The 18,406-nt window shown below is 34.9% G+C and overlaps 2 protein-coding genes across 4 annotated transcripts in view; one reads left to right on the top strand and one right to left on the bottom strand.

The window, feature by feature from the left end:
- The window catches only part of LOC103543263 (olfactory receptor 4C46-like), a 64,790-nt gene that overhangs the window by 31,209 nt on the left and 15,175 nt on the right, over positions 1-18,406 (bottom strand). The gene's annotated exons all lie outside the window — the stretch shown is intronic.
- LOC103567504 (olfactory receptor 4A47-like) overlaps positions 1-18,406 on the top strand; it is an 88,915-nt gene that overhangs the window by 69,056 nt on the left and 1,453 nt on the right. Inside the window, exon 2 of the mRNA XM_070563904.1 lies at positions 17,285-17,492. The gene's annotated coding sequence lies outside the window, so the exon portion shown is untranslated. The remainder of the gene's footprint in view (positions 1-17,284; positions 17,493-18,406) is intronic.

The raw sequence follows: 18,406 nt of genomic DNA, 5'->3' as shown, positions 1-18,406 counted from the left end.
CCTTGTGGGAATTTCTGTGCCTGGAATGGTCTCCAATCTCCTTGGCATTTCTGAATTTCTCTCTCTTGTTCTCTGATCTACATTGACCCCGTACCTCTAAGGACTTAGTGATGTTCCAATTGTGGGTCTGATTTCCTTGACAAGACTTGTGTGAGGGTAAAATTTTATTATGAAAGTGAGACCAACATAGCAAGCAGAATATGTAAAGACTTAAAATACAGGGAGATATTTTTTCAGAAGTGGTATAGGGTGTATGTTTTGTTCAATATCACATGTCCAGTTTAGAAGAAAGCTTGGCCTCAAATAAACACTTAATCAATAATTATGGAATGAATGACTATTGTCTCTTTCTAACCTTCTTAAAAATATTTGCTTTTGTAAAAAAGGACATTTGTTAACTAGAATGCTTCTGAGATTGATGACATTCCTTTCTTGGTGATAAATTGAAATGGGGAATTTTACGTCTGTTTGGCATATGTGAAGTTACTTGTCTGAAGACGGAGAATAATGTCTATCTAGTTTAAGTAGAAGAGACTTAGGATATGCAATAAAATAGCTTAAAGACTCTTTGGCAGGACTTGGGTCACAGATTCTAGGTTCAGCTACAATTAATACATTTCAGAAGCACACCTGGACAATACAGGGATTCTAAAGGAAGTATTGTCCTGCTGACACCAAGATCATGCTGCTGCTGGCTAAATTGCAAAGGTGACACCACTTCCCTGACCTCAGAACCCTTCTGGCTCTCAGAACTACTTAGCCTCAGATAACTTATTTCCATTTGAAGTTTGCTCAGATGCTCCTGGTTGGCAGAACTCAAGTCACATATCTGCACCCAAGCGGCAGGAGCACAGGGAAATGTAGTTCTTTGGATTTTATGTTGGCAAAGTGGGTTCATACTTTGGAAACTAACAACAGGTGCAGGACATTTTTAAGAGATTTAGGGGGCAGCCATACACTCCAGGTGTTCACTACCATTGGGGATATGATCTTATAAAACGGATTTCATTTATCCCATAGATAATTGTTTATTCCTAGAAAAATTAAGCGTGTCCCTGTTTCTACCTTACACGTATGAAGACTAGCAGAACTAAAGGACTGAGGAAGCTGGAGAGCAGGAAATTTATTGACACCATAGAGAGTTATTCATATACTCACTTATTTTTACTGAATACCTGCTGTGTAGTAATTGTGGTTAGTCCTGAAGTAGAAATAGAAAGGACTTAGAACAGTCTTTAACCTGCTGGAACTAGTGTAGTCTAGCCTATGATTTGGTAGCACTTCTCAAGTAGCTCTTCTACCTTAATTGTGAGATGTTCATTAGATAGAAGCTTTCCTTAGTTAAAAACAAATTGTTGTCTTACTTTACTGAGTCTCACCTTAAAAAAAAATGACGGTACCCTACTGTGTTTCAGGCATTTTGTTAAGCATTTTCCATGCATTATGTTTTTCAATCATTATAGCTTCTAGAGTGGGTATTATTCATTTCTTTTTACTGAAAATCAAACAAACAAACCTTGATGCTTAGCGGTGTTTAAAATAACTTCTTCAATGTTAGACAATTGTAAGAAGCCTAACCCTGGTCACCTTTCTCCAACATATTTGGAATCCTGTTTGAAATGCACAGCTATGGTCAAATAGGTCAGATCAGAGTTTGTCTTTAAAGTTTCAAGCCAGCTCATTCCATCTTGCCTCATATTTCTTTCTGCCTGACCCTGGGCTCCAAAGACAGGCTTCTGGGTCATCTAGCTTATGCATATGCAGTTGTGTACTTCCTTTTCCTGTTCACTTGTCATTGAAAACTTTAATTTTTAAAGTAGTTCTAAGTTCACAGCAAAACTGAGCAGAAAGTCTACAGAGTTCCCATATATCTCGTTTCCTACTCTTGACATCACACACCATGATGATACATTTGTTACAGTTGGTGAACTTACATCGACACATCATTATTGCCCAAAGTCCATAGTTTACACTAGGGTTCACTCTTGATGTTGTATCTTCTAAGAGCTTGGATGCATGAATAATAACATGAATCCACTGTTGTAGTAGCATACAGAATAATGTCACCGCCCTAGAAATCCTGTGTACTCTGCCTATTCATCCCTCTCATCCTCCCAACTCCTGATGTTTTCACTGTCTCCCAAAATGTCATATTTTTGGAATTATGCAGCATCTGGCCTCTCAGTTTCACTTCTTTTACTTAGTAATATGCATTTAAGTGTCCTCCATATCTTTCATAGCTTGACAGCTCATTTATTTTTAGTGCTGAGTAGTATTTCATTGTCTGGTGTTTATCCATTCTCTTATTAAAGAAGACGTTGATTGTTTGTTTTAGCAATTATACATAAAACTGCTATAAACATCAATGTGAATGTTTTGCTTGGACATAACTTTTCAGTTCATTTGGGTAAATCCCAATAAGTGTGATTGCTGGGTTGTATGATAGGAGTGTATCTGGTTTTGTAAGAAATTTCCAAACTGTCTTTCAAAGTGGCCATACCATTTTCCATTCCCACCAGAAGCGAATGAGGGTCCTTATTGCTCACATCCTCACCAGCAGTTAATGTTGTCAGTGTTTTGAATTTTGGTCATTCTAATAAGCATGCAGTAGTATCTCCCTGTTGTTTTAATTTGCATTTTCATAACTATATATGACATTGAACATGTTTTAATGTGTTCACTTGCTATCTTTATAACTTCATTGTGAGGCATCTGCTTAGGTTTTGCCCATTTTTTTAAACTGAGTTTTTAGGTGTTTTTAAACCACTTTATTGGGGTATGATTGACAAACAAAAGGCTGTACATATTTAATGTCTACAACTTGATGAATTTGGAGATAAGTACACATCCATGAAAACATCACCACAATCTATGCCATAAACCTATCCAACACCTCCAAAAGTTTCCTCCTGCCATCTTTATTGTTATTATTTTTTGTGATATGAATGCTTAACGTAAGACCCACTTCCTTAGAAAATTTCAAGGTGTACAAAACAATATTGCTAACTGTAGACAATGTACTATAAAGTAGGTTTCTAGGGCTGATCAGTCTTGGATAACCAAAACTTTGCACCCTTTGAATAAAACCTCCTAATTTCCCCATCTTCCTGGCCAGCTGCTGGGAATCAACATTCCACTCTCTGCTTCTATGAGTTTGACTATTTCAGATTCATCATATAAGTGGTATCATGTAGTATTTTTTTGTGTCTGGCTTATTTCACTTAGCATACTTCTCTCAAGGATTATCAATGTTGTTGCAAATGTCAGGATTTCCTTCTTTTAAAGGCTGAATAAATAGTATTTCATAGGATGTATATATGTCATTTTCTTTATCCATTCATTTGTTGATTGACTTTTAGGTTGCTTCCATTTCTTGGCTATTGTGAATAATGCCACAATGAACATGGGAATGCAGATATATCTTCAAAATCTTGATTTCAATTCCTCTGGATATATACCCAGAAGTGGGATTACTGGATCATATGGCCATTTCTATTTTTTTAGGGACCTACATACTGTTTTCCATAGTGACTGCACCAATTTACATTCTCATCAACAGTGTTCAAGGCTTCCAATTTTTCTACATCCTTGGCAACACTTGTTATCTGTTGTTTTGTTCACATAGCATTCCTAGTGGATGTGACATGATATTTCATTATGGTTGGTTGAGATGTGTAATTCTTTTTATACATTGTTGGATTCTATTGCTAATACTTTGTAGAGGTTTTTTGCACCTATGTTCCTTAGAGATATTGCTCCATAGTTTTCTTTTCTTGTGATGTGTTGCCTGATTTTAGTATTAGGGTAATGCTGACCACATAGAATGAGTTAAGGAGTATTCACTGTGTTGCTATTTTCTAGAAAAGATTGTGGACAATACCTTAAATGTCTCATAGAATTCTGGAGTGTGAACTTCACCTGTGCTTCTCAGTCCTCCCCATCTTAGGTGGGATAGGATGGCTGGTGGGGGCTGGAGTTGTGCATTTCCGTTCCCCCAGAGCCTTCTGAAAAGACTCCAGCTTGGTAGGCTCTGGTAAAATAGTTTCTCCTGATGGCAGGCTTTGTTAACAACAGAATGCTCTGGTGTATTTTTAAATGGTTCCCTTCTCTTCCTGGTGGATGGTATTTTCCCCAATATTCACTGTGAGAACCTGGTAGATTATCTGGAGGTAAAACTTACAAAACGTCAGGGCCCCTGATGACTTAGTTGACTTGGAGTTTGTATCTTTCTGCCTTGTCTGTTTTGAGCCTCCAGCGGTTCATCAATTACAGCTCCGATTTCCTACCCCAGCATTGATTGCTGCTGTGGTTTCTGCTTTTGGGTAATTTGCGATTCTCTGTAGCTACCTGAATGTCACTCTCCATTTTGGGGGCCAGTGGTTTGTCTTGTGACCTCACACCCCTGACAGATGTAAGATTTGTTGATTTTTCACTTCATTCAGCTTTCTAATTCTCAGGATGAAGCTGTGACTTCAAAGCTCCTGATATGCTGGGCCAGAAACTGGAAGTCCCTCTAACTCATTTTAAAAGAGATTCTGCCATTGCACCATGTAAAGACACAGAGAGAAACTGACTGTAAATGCAAACCAAATTCCTTACCAAATCTGTACTTCCCAGCAGGATTTGGTTCCCGTCCATTTCTTCAACCTCAGTTTGTACTATCCTGTCCATTTCCTATTCCCCTTTAAAAACAATGATATTTCATTTTCTTGACCTTGCCAAGTTCTTTTCAATGTTGGATCTTAATGCATACAACAGTGCTTCCCATAGTAATGACTTCTCATCATTTGGAATTCAGCTTAAGTATCACCTTTTAAAGAGTCTTCTCTGATTGCATTATCCAACATGGTATCTTCTCCTTTTTTATTACCAAGTACCCTGTTTGGTGTCTTATTAACAATGATCACAGGTTATAATTACTCTAAAGTTGTTACACCTAAATTGGAGAGTAAATTTTGATATACACAATCCCACGTTTATAGGCAGAAAAAATTGAGTATTAGATAAAAGGAAAGAAAATCTTCCTACAACAAGGTGGGGAAACAAGGGACAAATTTATCTTCATTGGAACAAAATGACTGAACCAATATTTTATTCTTGACTAGCAATAGTTCCATAATGATTCTGAGGCTATTTTTTCTCCTTGTTACATCTTCCTTACCCTAATTATGTGATTGGTCTAACAGGTCTTTTTTTTCATATTTGAGAACTAATGCAGTGCCTTCACTGTTTATTTTCAAAAAATTTTTTTGGAAGCTCTTTTTTGAAGATTGGCCTTGAGCTAACATCTATTGCCAATCATCTATTGCCAATCTCCCTCTGATTTTAATTTTTCTCCCAAAGCCCCCCAGTACATAGCGTATATCCTAGTTGTAGGTTCTTCTATTTCCTGTATGTGGGACACCTCCTCAGCATGGCTTGATGAGTGGTACTCCGTCCATACCCAGGATCCAAATTGGCAAACCCCAGCCTGCTGAAGTGGAGCCCACAAACTTAACCACTGGGCCATGGTCTGGCCCTTGTTTTTGTTTTGTTTTGTTTTTTTAATACAGTTGCTCTTTTAAAATTTTCTAGAAAATCCCAGTGGGTTTACTTAAGCAACAGTCAGTCTTCACACCTTCCAAATGCAGGACTCTATGGTTAACGTAGTTAGAAGGTATACAATCTTCAGTGATATTTTCCCCTATTTGGCAGAAAATGTTACCCTCTGAAGAACTGCTACAGTTGCCTCAGGTGATGCTTTATTAGGCTTACAGCATGAGATGAAAAGGCGCACGAATGCCCTCTCCAAATCTCGAGTCCAATTCTTTAGCCATATGAACCGACTAGAGTGAGATGGACTGAACATCTGAGTGGTAGTTATTCTTTACTGATGTCACTAGAAAAGAAGTTACTTAAAATTTTTTTCTTGGTAAAAATGGCTAGTTGCTATCTTTTTTGTGTAGACATGCAATTTATTTGCATATTAGTTAAATTATCCTAACATAGAACATTTTTATTTTTCTATTTTCACCATGGAATTCCTTTGAAATAGAACTAGAATGCAAGTTAGAATTTTCTGAAGTATTTAGAAGACTCCATGAGGAAAATGGATGGACAAACCCATAGGATATCAAATATATTTTCAAGGAATAATGCAGCCTTTGACCTCTGTAATAAGAGTGAATGGAAAGCAATTTCCAGCTCCATGTGAGTGAAGTTGAGTCCTCCTTCGAATTGTGAACAAGTTTCAAAATGTGGGACTTTAATAGTTCATGGTGGAAACCTGGCTTTGCAGTTTTGTGAATTTCTTTATTGTGTAGGAAATTATATCACTGGAGTTTATAAGAATTGAAAAATTAAAAAGCTTCCTGGCTAAATAGGGACTTTGAGCTTGGTCAATGTAGATTCCAATTCAAATTTGGTCATTTAAAAATATTTAACTTTGGAAAAATTAACTCTATATTCTGACAGTTTTTCACCTATAAAATTGGGATAACAATACATGTTACTGTAAAGGTTAAATATGATAAAATAATTAGAATGATATATATGTATGCATATGCATATATATTCTGAAACATGCATGATATACACACTTTGAGTAAAATATAACTGTTTTTGCATGAATTTCAATCATATGGTTTATTTTAAAAACCCAGCACAATAAGACTCTTTGGTTTTCAGGGCATGTAAATTAAGTTTCTTTAGCAAGAGAGAGAAATTTATAATCAAATGTAATAGTCAACTAGCCAAATGGAGACTTCCTGAAGAGAAGCTCAGTATCATTGGGAAAAAAGTAGAACAAATTTAGAAAGTTACTGCTCAGGATTTTTATACTTGTCATGAGTAGATTTAAATTTAAAATGAGGTCAGAAGCATCTTATAATTTCAAGAGGTATACTTACTGGAAAAGTAGGAGACTGATGGTGAAATGGTGATTCCCCAGTCACCACCACCATTTCTGTCTTCTGATGATATGACCCCTGACTTAGACCTTGATTCTCAATGAGTAAGTGGACACTGTGATGCTTGGAGTCTACCTTATCTGAAAGGCAGGACAGGGTGCAAGTATTCTATAAACATTTGTCAGTTGAATAAATATGTAAAGATTAAATTTACAGTGCACCTTTATATGATATTTCCCATTATTTTAGAGGTAAACTGTTTCTGATATCTGAAATTAGCATCTACGAAAAGTAGATGGGACTAAGGAGATGGACATGCATTTTGGATATTTGAGGAAGAGTGTAAAGTCTTGAGCAGAATGAACATAGAGAATCGTAAGATGCAAATTTGGGGAAGCAGTCTCCTTCCAAGTCATCTGGGGTCTTGGAGACCGAGGTAGAGAGATTGGATTTTATTGAGTATGTGATAGGAATCCACCGTAGGGATTTGATCAGGGTAGTGATAAGATCATTTGGGCTGCTTCAGGAAAACAGATTATTCGAGGCCAAAATTAAAGCAAAGAAACCTTGCAGGAGGCTACTGCAGTAGACCAGAGAGGTAATGAGTGTAATGGTAATGATCAATTTTGCAGTATACTTAAAATGGGGAGTCAACAAAAAGTATCATTAAGTAATGTAAGAGGAATAAAAGAGTGAAGGACACTGTCAGATATTTGGTCTGAACAATAACATGTAAAGTGGTGCCATTTAACTATATAGGGAATACCTAAGAGGGAAGATTGAATATTTGTGGAAAATTGAATATTTAGTTTTAAAAAACACGGAATTGACATCAAATAGAGATGTCAATTAGGTAGTTGAAATTAGGGGAGAGAGGGGGCAGAAGGCACACAACTTTAGAGTGCTTTAGCATTTGTAGTTCAGGAAAAAGAGGAAGATGCAAGTAAAGACACTAAGAAGGAGGCTTCAGTGAGTTGGTAGAATATCTGGGATAGTGACTGTTATGGGTCATATGCTACATCAGGTGACACAATTATGGTTCCATTTTATCCTCCCAAAATTCATATGTTGAAGTTATAACCTTCAGTATGTCAGAATGTGATCTTATTTGGGGGTAGGTTGTTTACAGAAGTAATCACATTAAAATAAGATCATTAGGGGAACACTAATCCAAAGTGACTTGTGTTCTTATTAAAAGATGCTGACATGCTTAGAGTGAGAACACAATGTGAGCATAAATACAGTCACCTACAGGCAGCAGCTCCTTCCCTCACAGTCTTCAGAAAGAATCAACACGGTGAGCATCTAGATTTTTAATTTCAGAACTGTGATATGACAAATTTCTGTTCTTTAAGCCACCCAGTTTGTGCTAAATACTTATGGCAACTCTAGCAAACTAATACAGCTTTTGATACTGAGAGGTGGGGTGAGTGCTGTAATAAATGTCATAAAATGTGGACATGGCTTTGGGATTGGGTGACGTAGATGCTGGAAGAGTTTAGGGCTGACTGTTAGAAAAAGCCTAGACTACCTTGAAGAGATTGTTGGTAGAAATATGGATATCGAATGATGATTCTGATGAGAGCTCAGAAAGGAATGAGAAGCACTGTAGGCAGATAGAAGGCCTCTATCATCATAGAAGATACGTGTATCATCATAAACAAATGCTGCAAGAAATATAAATGTGAAGGTGCTTCTGGTTGGGGTCTCAAATGAAAATAAGGAACATGCTATTGGAAACTGGAGGAAAGGTGATCATTGTTCTAAAGTGGCAGCCCTACCAACTAATGCAGTGACCTTTGGTTTATAGCCTTCCATTCATAATTTGTTCTATGGACTCTGAATATGTAAATTCTCTAAAGTGAGTCACAGTTTTGTGACTTCATCCATGGTGCATCTTTTTATGGAATTCCTTTCTGATCCTCTCTTGTTCTTTCATGTCACCTTTAATGCTCAGCTGAAGTATTGCTTCCTTTGAGATAAATTCTCAGTTCTTAGTTTGATTTAAATATTCCACAGCACAAGAATATATGATGCTTATTACATTGATCTTTTATTGTCCGATCCTATGATTATATATTAAATCACTGAGTAGGGAATCATATCTTAATCCACTTGATAATCCCACTCTCTATTTTGACACAGATGCCCCATAGGCATTTTTGATTGAATGAATAAATAAATAAAGATTAAGCTTATAATATGTTTAAGATACTTTTCCTTGTTTTATAGGTAAACTGCTTCTAATATCTGAAGTCAGCATCTATAAAGACTAGATGGAAGCAAGGAACAGTATGATTTACTTTGTGTTCTTGGGCCTCACACAGAATCGAAAGGAGCAGAAAGTCTTTTTTGTTATGTTCTTCCTCTTCTATACATTGACCATGGTGGACAACATGCTCATTGTTGTGACTGTAATTCCCAGTAAGACACTGGGAACCAATGTACTTTTTGCTTACTAGCTTATCGTTTATGGATGTCATTTATTCCTCAGCCCTTTCTCCCAAACTTATTTCAAACTTGTTCTTTGGGGAAAATGCCATATCCTTCCAATCTTCTATGACTTAGCTCTTTACAAAGCACTTTTCTGGTGGATCAGGGATCTTCTGTTCGTGATGGCCTATGACCATTATGTGTCCGTCTGTAAGCCTTTGCATTACTTGGTTATCAGGAGGCAATGGGTGTGTGTTGTGTTACCCATAGTGTCCTGTGATGGGGGTTTTCTGCACTCAGTAACTACTTATGGGCTCCCATTCTGTAGCTCCAATGTCATTGATCACTTTATCTGTGACATGTACCCTTATGGAAACTGATCTCTACTGACACCTATGTCATGGCATCTTAGTGGTGGCCAATGGAGGACTGATCTGCACTGTTGTGCTTTTGCTCTTACTCATCTCTTATGGTGTCATCTTTCACTCTCTAAAGAACCCTACCCAGGAAGGTAGTCAGAAAGCCCTCCAGACCTGTGGTTCCCACATCACTGTGGTTGTCTTCTTCTTTCTTATTTGTATTTTCATGTATGTGAGACCTGCTAAGACCTTCCCCATTGAAAAATCATTGAGTGTGTTTTATACAGTCAAAACTCCCATGCTGAACCCGTTAATTTGTATTCTGAGAAATTCAGAGATGACAAATGCTATGAAAAAGCTCAGGAGAAGAAATGTCATATCTTTTAGTAAATAAGCACATCAATCCACAATGAAGAGAGTCTTTTGACATTAGCGTCCATTTCCTTGGATGGCAGAAGTCTTCTTAAACCTGATGCTGACTTTTCTTTCTTCAAATAATTTATCATAATTATCATTAAAACGTGAACTAAGTGATTTTAATAATAAAAATTTTTCTCCCTGCTAGAACGTAAGGTCTATACTGTCTTGTAAATCACTTCACCTAGAAAGATGTAATGCCTGTATAGCAAGGAGTCACTAATATGTAATGAGTCAGTGAGGAACATTTTATGTAGTTATAGTAATTTTAATCAGTTTATGCATTAATCTTTTTTTACTTTTTTCTGAGACTTAGTAGTATTTTTATTTAGATTCTTGTCATTTAAGTTAGTTTTTTACAGTATTTAAAATATTTTATGCTGTACAGATTTTCTTCTCTAAGAAATATAGTGACACTACACATCAAATTTTTATTGTAACACCTACTTTTTAAAGAAAAATTGCAGTGTAATAGATAACAAATGGTAAAAGTAAAAACCATACAAAATGGGATAAAGTATAGAAAAAACTTCTTATTTATCTCTATAGTCTACAGTCCTCTTCCCCAGAGGCAGTCACTTAAACCGTTTCTTAAGTTTCATCATGTAATAATCTTCGCAAATGCAAATGTATTTAAACATATTTATATATTTCCTGTGTATGTAAATGTATGCTTTTACTATGCACCATCTTGAAGATATTTCCATAGCAGTCCATATAGATCTAACTCTTAGTTTTCCTCATACTGTATCATCCTGCCTTATAAATATGTACTAAAATTAATGTATTCATTCCTCTTCATGTTGGTCCTTATCTTTTTCTATGATAAATGATTTTGCAATAAATATACGTTTTTGAATATGTGCAAGTATGAGTTCCTAGAAGTGAAACTGTTATATACATATTTGAATCAATAATTAGATAGCACATTTATATAAAATGTTGCTATTCATAGTTATTGCCAAACTGCCATCCTTGAGGTTGTACTGACAGCTGCATTCCTGCCCACCATCTGTGACAATATTTCTGTCCACATTCTTAACAGCCAGTTCCTGATAAATATTTATGGCATATGACAATCTGATTAAAGTTATTTTATTTTTTTATACTTTCATCAAAATCTTGTTGATATAATTGAGTTTGAGCATCTTTCACATGTTTCATATGATTTGTGTTTCCTTTTCTCTAAATGATCTATTAATGTCTTTTATCTGTTTCATTCCATTGTTGATCTTTTCCGTATTGCTATTTTTTTTTCAGGGAAACATTAACCCTAAACTAACATCTCTTGCCAATCTTCCCCGTTTTTTTTCTTCCTCCCCAAAGCCTCAGTACATGGTTGTATATGCTAGTTTTAAGTCTTTCTAGTTCCTCTTTGTGAACCACTGCCACAGTGTGGCAACTGACAGACAGGTGGTATGGTTCCACAAATGGGAAGTGAACCTGGCTATGAGGGCTGGCTCATCTATACTGATTTTTATTCGTAATGATCCCCTTACTATCATATATGTAATTACTATTTTTCTAGTTATGTTATGTTTTTAACTTTTTTATACTATATCGAAAACTTCTATATGTAAACATTTTTTCTTTACATTTTGTATTTATTTAATTTTTGGTTTTCATATCTTGCTTAAAAGGATTTTCCCCACTTCACTCTTACCAAAATACTCCTCATCTACTTTTAGAATTTAATTTTTAAAGAATTTTTGTGCTATCTTATATAAAACCTTTTGATTCATATGGAATTTATTTTAATATAGGAGTTAAGTAAGGATTGAATTTTGTTTTCTAAATTTTAGTCATTTTTTTCTAGTTCCACAATTAACTTTGCCATTGATTTGAAATCTTGCCTATTCTATTTTAAAACCCCATATGTATTTGGATCCAATTCAGGACTCTACTCATTTTGTTGATCTCCTTATTCATGTACTAATTGAAACAATGAAACAACGAGACAATGAATTCATATATAACATTTTGATATGTGATAGGACTAGCAGTCCCTCATTACTATTCTTTCCAGAATTATGCCTATTCTTGCCTATGTATGTTTCAAAATTGTTTAAAATAAAATAATATGGTTAAATTTAAATAAAATAAATATGTTTAAAATTAAAATAAGTTTACAATTAAGTTAAAATAAGTTTAAGATAGTTCAGTCACAAAACAAAATGCAGTTATTATTTTCAATAAGATTCCATTTAAGAAGATTAATTTAGAAAGAGTTACATCTTTAGAGCATTGACAACTGTTATCCAAGAACAGTACAGATCTTTTCATTTAACAAGTTATCTTTTATACTCTTGGGTAGTGCTTCCGTCTCTTGCCTGTGTTACTTATCCCTTAGAGATACCTACTGTTCTTTATCCATGAGCTCTAAAATGTTAACTGACACGTTTGCTGTAAGGAAAACCATCTCTTTCAGGAAGCGCATGACTCAAGACTTTGCTCAGCATCTTTTGGTGCTGCTGAGATCATTCTTCTCCTGGTGGTTGCCAATGACAACTATGTGTCCATCTGCAAACCCCTGTACTAGGAAATCATCATGAGTTACAGGGATGTGTCTTCTGTTTTTGAGTGGCATGAGTACAGTCAAAACCCCCATGCTGAATCCCCTTGCAACCATTCAGATCCTCTTCACAGTCTGACTGCTCATCTGTGGCTCCAATGTCATAGACCATTCATGTGTGATTTAAATCTTTTGTTGAAGTCTCTGCATGGACACACATACCCTTGGTCTCTTTGTTGCGTCCATCATTAATTTCATCTGCCTATTAATTTTTTTCCTCTTGATGATCTCCTGTGTGGTCATCTTGAGCTCCCCGAGGACACGTAGCTTGGAAGGGAGATGCATTGTCCTCTCCACGGGTGTTTCTCACATCATTGTGGTCATCCTAGATTTTGTGACCTGAGTATCAATATATTTGCACCCAATCACTGCCTTCTTCATTGATAAAGCAATGGCTGTGTTTTATAGTATGATAACTTCCTTGTCAAACTTAAATCTACACACTCAGAAATTTAGAGGTAAAAAGGTATAAGTAATTTCTAGAGTAAAAAAATGACTTTGAGAAATAATCATAACAATATAAAATGACTTTATCCTTTAAATAGAGAAGAAAAAAGAATATAATTTCTGTGGTTGAGGGCAAACTGAACACTATTTGTCAAAAGTATGTTCATGTTGACCTATAGGCACTCTGAGGAACAGTCCAGGCAGAAATTTATTTATCATTAGAAAATTATCGATTTAGATTTATGTTTTGCCCAACTGGTTGTCAAACTTTAATATACTATCGAAATTAGTTAACAGTCTTGTAAAATGCAGAGTCTCAGGACACAGCAACACAGATTTTAATTTAGTAGTTTTGTTGTTGGACTGATTTATCTAGCTTTTAAACAAAGTAATCAGGTGTATTTGCACCAAATGATCTTTGCATACACTTGGAGCTATTGTGCCATAATTTAAGTTCACATTATGAGCTATTAATGAAGTCACTTTAGTTTTCAAATTTAGTTTTTAAATTGCTACAATATATTTAACAATATTTACAATTTTAACCATTTTTAAGTGTACTGTTCAGTGATATTAAATTAATTCACATTGTTATGCCAATGTCATCACCATTTTTCTCTGGAACTTTTTCATTTTCCCAAACTGAAACTCCACAACTGTGTAACAGTAATCACCTTTCCCCTCTCCTGAGCTCCAGACAACCCACATTCTGCTTTCTGTCTATGAATTTGACTAAGAACCTGATGTAAGTGCAATAATACAATCTTCGTCCTTTTGTGACTGCCCTACTTCACTTAAGGTAAGGCATTGTATGTTAATCTATGTTTTAGTATGTATTAGGATTTCTTTCCTTTTCAAGGCTGAATAATATTCCATTATAGGCATATGCCTCATTTTGTTTATAAATTTATCTACCAGTAGACACTTGGGTTGCTTCTACTTTCTGGCTATTGTAAATAATACTGCCATGAAAATGAGTATAGAAAGAGCAGGGTGTTTGAGTCCCTGCTTTCCATTATTTTGGAAATACACCGAAAAGTAGAACTGCTGAATCACTTGATAATTCTTTGTTTAAGTTTTGAGGAAGTACCATGACATTTTCCATAGAAGATACATCATTTTACATTCCGATCAGCAGTGCACAATTATTTCAATTTCTCTAGATTATCTGCTGCATGTGTCATTTTCTTTTTTTTTTTTTAAATAATAGCTATCCTAATGGGTGTGAAATGGTATATGATCACAATTTTGATCTGCATTACTCTAATAAAAATTAACATTGTTCATCTTTTCATGTTTTTCCTGGTCATTTATATATCTTCTTTTGAGGAATGTCTATCCAAATCCTTTGTTCATTTTCAATGTTGTTTTTGTTGTTGAGACACAAAAGTTCTTCATATATTCTACATTTTAATACCTTATCATTTATTGTTTGCAAATCATTTTTCCAAATCTGTGTGTTGCCTTTTCATTCTGTTATAGTGCCATTTGATGCATAAAATTTCCTAATTGTGAAGAAGTACAATTCATTTATTTCTTCTTTCCTGGCTTGTGCATTTTGTGTCAAAGAAATTATTGCCAAATCCAACATTATGATCCTTTTCTTTTATGTTTTCTTCTAAAATTTTTCTAGTTTTAGCTAATATTTTAGGTCCTTGATCCATTTTGAGTTAATTATTGCATTTCACGTAAGTTAAGGGTTCAGTTTCATTCCTTTGTTTTTAAATATCCAGTTTTCACAGCACATTTTTTTGAACAGGTTGTCTTTCCCCATTGAATGCTCTTGGCTCCCACATCAAAAGTCATTTGAAAACACACACAAATGTTTCTTTCCAGGATCTGTATTTTATTCCATTAGTCTGTATGCCTGTCTTTATGCCAATACCACACTGTTTTAATTAACATATCTTCATAGTAGTTTTAGAATCAGGAAGTATGAGATTTCTAATTCTGTTCTTCTTTTTCAAGATTGTTTTGGCTATTGGGTGTCCCTTGAGATTCCAAATGAATTTTTGGATGGATTTGTCTATTTCTGAAAAACACACTTTCGGGATTTAATAGGAATTGCATTGAGTCTATTGATCACTTTAGGTAATATTGACCTGTTAATAATATTAAATCTTCCAGTCCATGAATGTCTTTCCATTTATTTTTTCTCTTCTGTAATATCTTTCAGCAACATTTTGTAGTTTTCAGTGTGCCATATTTTTGCTCCCTTGGTTGAGTTTTTTCTTAAGTATTTTATCTTTTTGATGCTGTTGTAAATGAAATTGTCTCCTTAATTTTCCTTTTGGGTTTTCATGGATAGTGTGGAAATTCAAAACTTTTTTATGATAAAAAGCTCTCAACAAATTGGATATAGAAGAAATGTACCTCAACATAATAAAGGCTATATAGGACAAATCCACAATTAACATTATAGTCAACAGTGAAAGTTTGAAAGCTTTCCCACTAAAATCAGGAACAAGACAAGAGTTACCACTCTCATCACTCCTTTTCAACATAGTCCTGCAATAAAAATTCCTGTGAAAGTGTTAGTTTTCTACATATAGATCATGTCATCTCTTAGGTGAAATATTTTACTTAATTAATTAATTTAAGTTGGTATTACTACATGTAGCAGTGCTTCCAATGGTAGCAACTTCCTATCACTTGGGTCTTGGCTTAAACATCACCTTTAAAAAAAGACCTCTGATAATCTTACCTGTAGTAGAATTCTCCCTCTTATCTTCTGTCACAGTACCATGTTTGCTGTCTTATAAGCACTGAATAAAATTATCTTTACTTTATTAAACTGCACCCTTATTTATTGACTGACTCTATTACAAGAATATAAGGTCTGAGAAGGAAGGAACTTTTACGTGATTTTTTTCCCTTTTTTATTAATTGCTGTGTCCTCACTCATAGCACAGTTCCTGGTGTGGAAGTTAACCAGAGAAACCTTATCTAAATTGGAGTCAGGAAGGCCTGTAGAGGGAGCTTTCATGGTCTATAATACATCATCAATTACATCAAACAGGAAGAGATTAAGCTTGCATCTTCAACAGGAAGTAAAACTACTTTACTATTGAAGGAAAGTTTTCATTCCCCACTGGCAACAGCCCAGCCAATAAAAAGTGCTATAGCTCAGCCAATGAAAAGTCATTGCCTCCCTAACTGTTACTTTGCCCCAATGGACTTGCATTTAGAACAGCCCTTCCCTACTCCCCCTTTTTATCTATAAAAGCAACTCCCCTCCTTTGTTTTCTGGATTTGCCTGTGACCTGCCATAGCATGCACATCCTGAATTGCAATTCTTTTCTCTATTCCCAAAGAAACTCATTTTAAGGGTAAAAAAGGCAAATTTGCTTTTTAAGTTGACACTGGCATAAAATAGGTGGTCTTAATTTTGAAAAAAATAATTAATAATTGATGAATAATCACTTATTACATCTATATTGGTGACAAAACTTTTTAACATAGGTTACCAAACTTGAAAGCAGAATAAATTGAACATTAAATAAAAGGAATTAAGAACTTGTCAAGGCAAGTGGGGAAATACTTGATAACTTAATATTCACTGGAACAAAATGACTTGGCTGATATTTTATTCTTGATTTGCAATAGTCTTATAATGGTTCTAAAGCTATTTTTTTCTATACTACATCGTTTTAATCTTCATTATGTGATTTGGCCTACTAGTATCTTTCCATATAGATGTTATTTTAAATTCTGTGGAAAATCCCAGTGAATTTAATTAAGCAAGAATTAGTCTGGATGTATTCCAATTCCAGGACTCAATGATAAATGTGTTCAAAGGGATAGAATATCCAGTGGTCTTTGCCCCTGTCAGAAAGAAGATGCTATCCTTTTAAGAACTGATATAAAATCTTCAGGAGGTCCTTTGTTGGGCTTAATGCATGACATTAAAAAAAGCACAAAAATATCTGTTAAAGTCTCAAGTCAAATAGTTGGCCATACCAACACCATAGAATAAGAAGGGCTAAACAATTGAATGGTATTTTTCTCTTTTGAAGTTAGTAGGAAAGAAGTTACTCCAGAAAAATTTCCCTGGGGAAGGGGCTAGTTTTTAACTTCTTATGCAAAATAGAATTTATTGCCTTTTTGATAAATTATCCTAACATGAAAATTTTTGTTTTTCTGTGTGCACCATGTAATTACTATTAAAGAATCTACAGTGCAAATAAAAAGAATCTTCTAAATAATCAGAAGACTCCATGAAGAAAATGGACAGATAGCCATATGAAGGAAAGTATATCTTCAAGTTATAATGCAGCTTTTTGTCCTCCACCGTCAGAGTGGATGAAAGAAGAATTCTAGGGCCCCTGTGAATGACGTAAAAAGTCTTCCTTCAGATTGTGAACAAGCCACCACAAGGTAAGACTAACAGCAGATAGTGGGAACCAGGAATCATGATTGTGTGAATGTCTTCATTTTCTAAGAAATTAAATCACTTTGAAAGAAATTGAACAGATTCTAAACCAAGTTTTCTCACTTAAAAATCTGTGACCTTGGGAAAATTAATTAGAAGTTCTGAGTCTCACTTTCTTCAACTTTGAAGTAGGCATTACAATTCTTGTTACTATAAATATTACAGGTGATACATTAAATTGTGAAAGTGTGTTTGGAATCCACTGTATGAGTTTTGAGCTGTGGAGTGATACAATCACAATAAGATTTTACAAGGTTCATTTCAGCTGCTTTGGGAGAATTTGTTGGAGGGCAGAATCAACGTGGAAAGCCTGGGCAGGAGGCTATTTCATTGAGCCAGGAAGAAAATAAGTGCTGGGAAATGATAAAATTTGTCATATATTAGAAAGTAGACTAAACAAGACTTGTTAAATGTATCACTAAATTAATATGAAAGTGTAAAGGAGGAAAGGACACTGAGATTTATTGCCTATATTATTACATGGAAGGTGGTAGCATTTAATGAGATGAGGAGCATTGATGTTTTTTGTAGAAAATTAAAAATTTGGTTTCATAAAAACTAAATTGATATCCAATTGGAGATGTCCAAAATTGGAGATGTTGATAATACACCTTTGAAAATTAGGGGGAGGTATGGGCTGGAGACACAATATTGAAGTGCTTCAGCATTTATTGGCCAGGAAAGGTTGGATTATCCATCCAAAGACTCTAAGAAAGAGGTTTCAGAGAAAACTGAGACAATTGAGGGCAGTGACTTTCCCTTCATAATTTGATCTATTCACTTTGGATATGTAAATTGCCTTAATGGTTCTCTAGTACTACCCTTTTGTGATTTTATGAATGGTGCATCTTTTCATGGA

The sequence above is a fragment of the Equus przewalskii genome, chromosome 11, assembly GCF_037783145.1.
Source record: "Equus przewalskii isolate Varuska chromosome 11, EquPr2, whole genome shotgun sequence".
Classification (NCBI taxonomy): domain Eukaryota; kingdom Metazoa; phylum Chordata; class Mammalia; order Perissodactyla; family Equidae; genus Equus; species Equus przewalskii.
The sequence above is the reverse complement of the archived record's forward strand: the minus strand, read 5'-3'. Positions and strand labels throughout refer to the sequence as shown.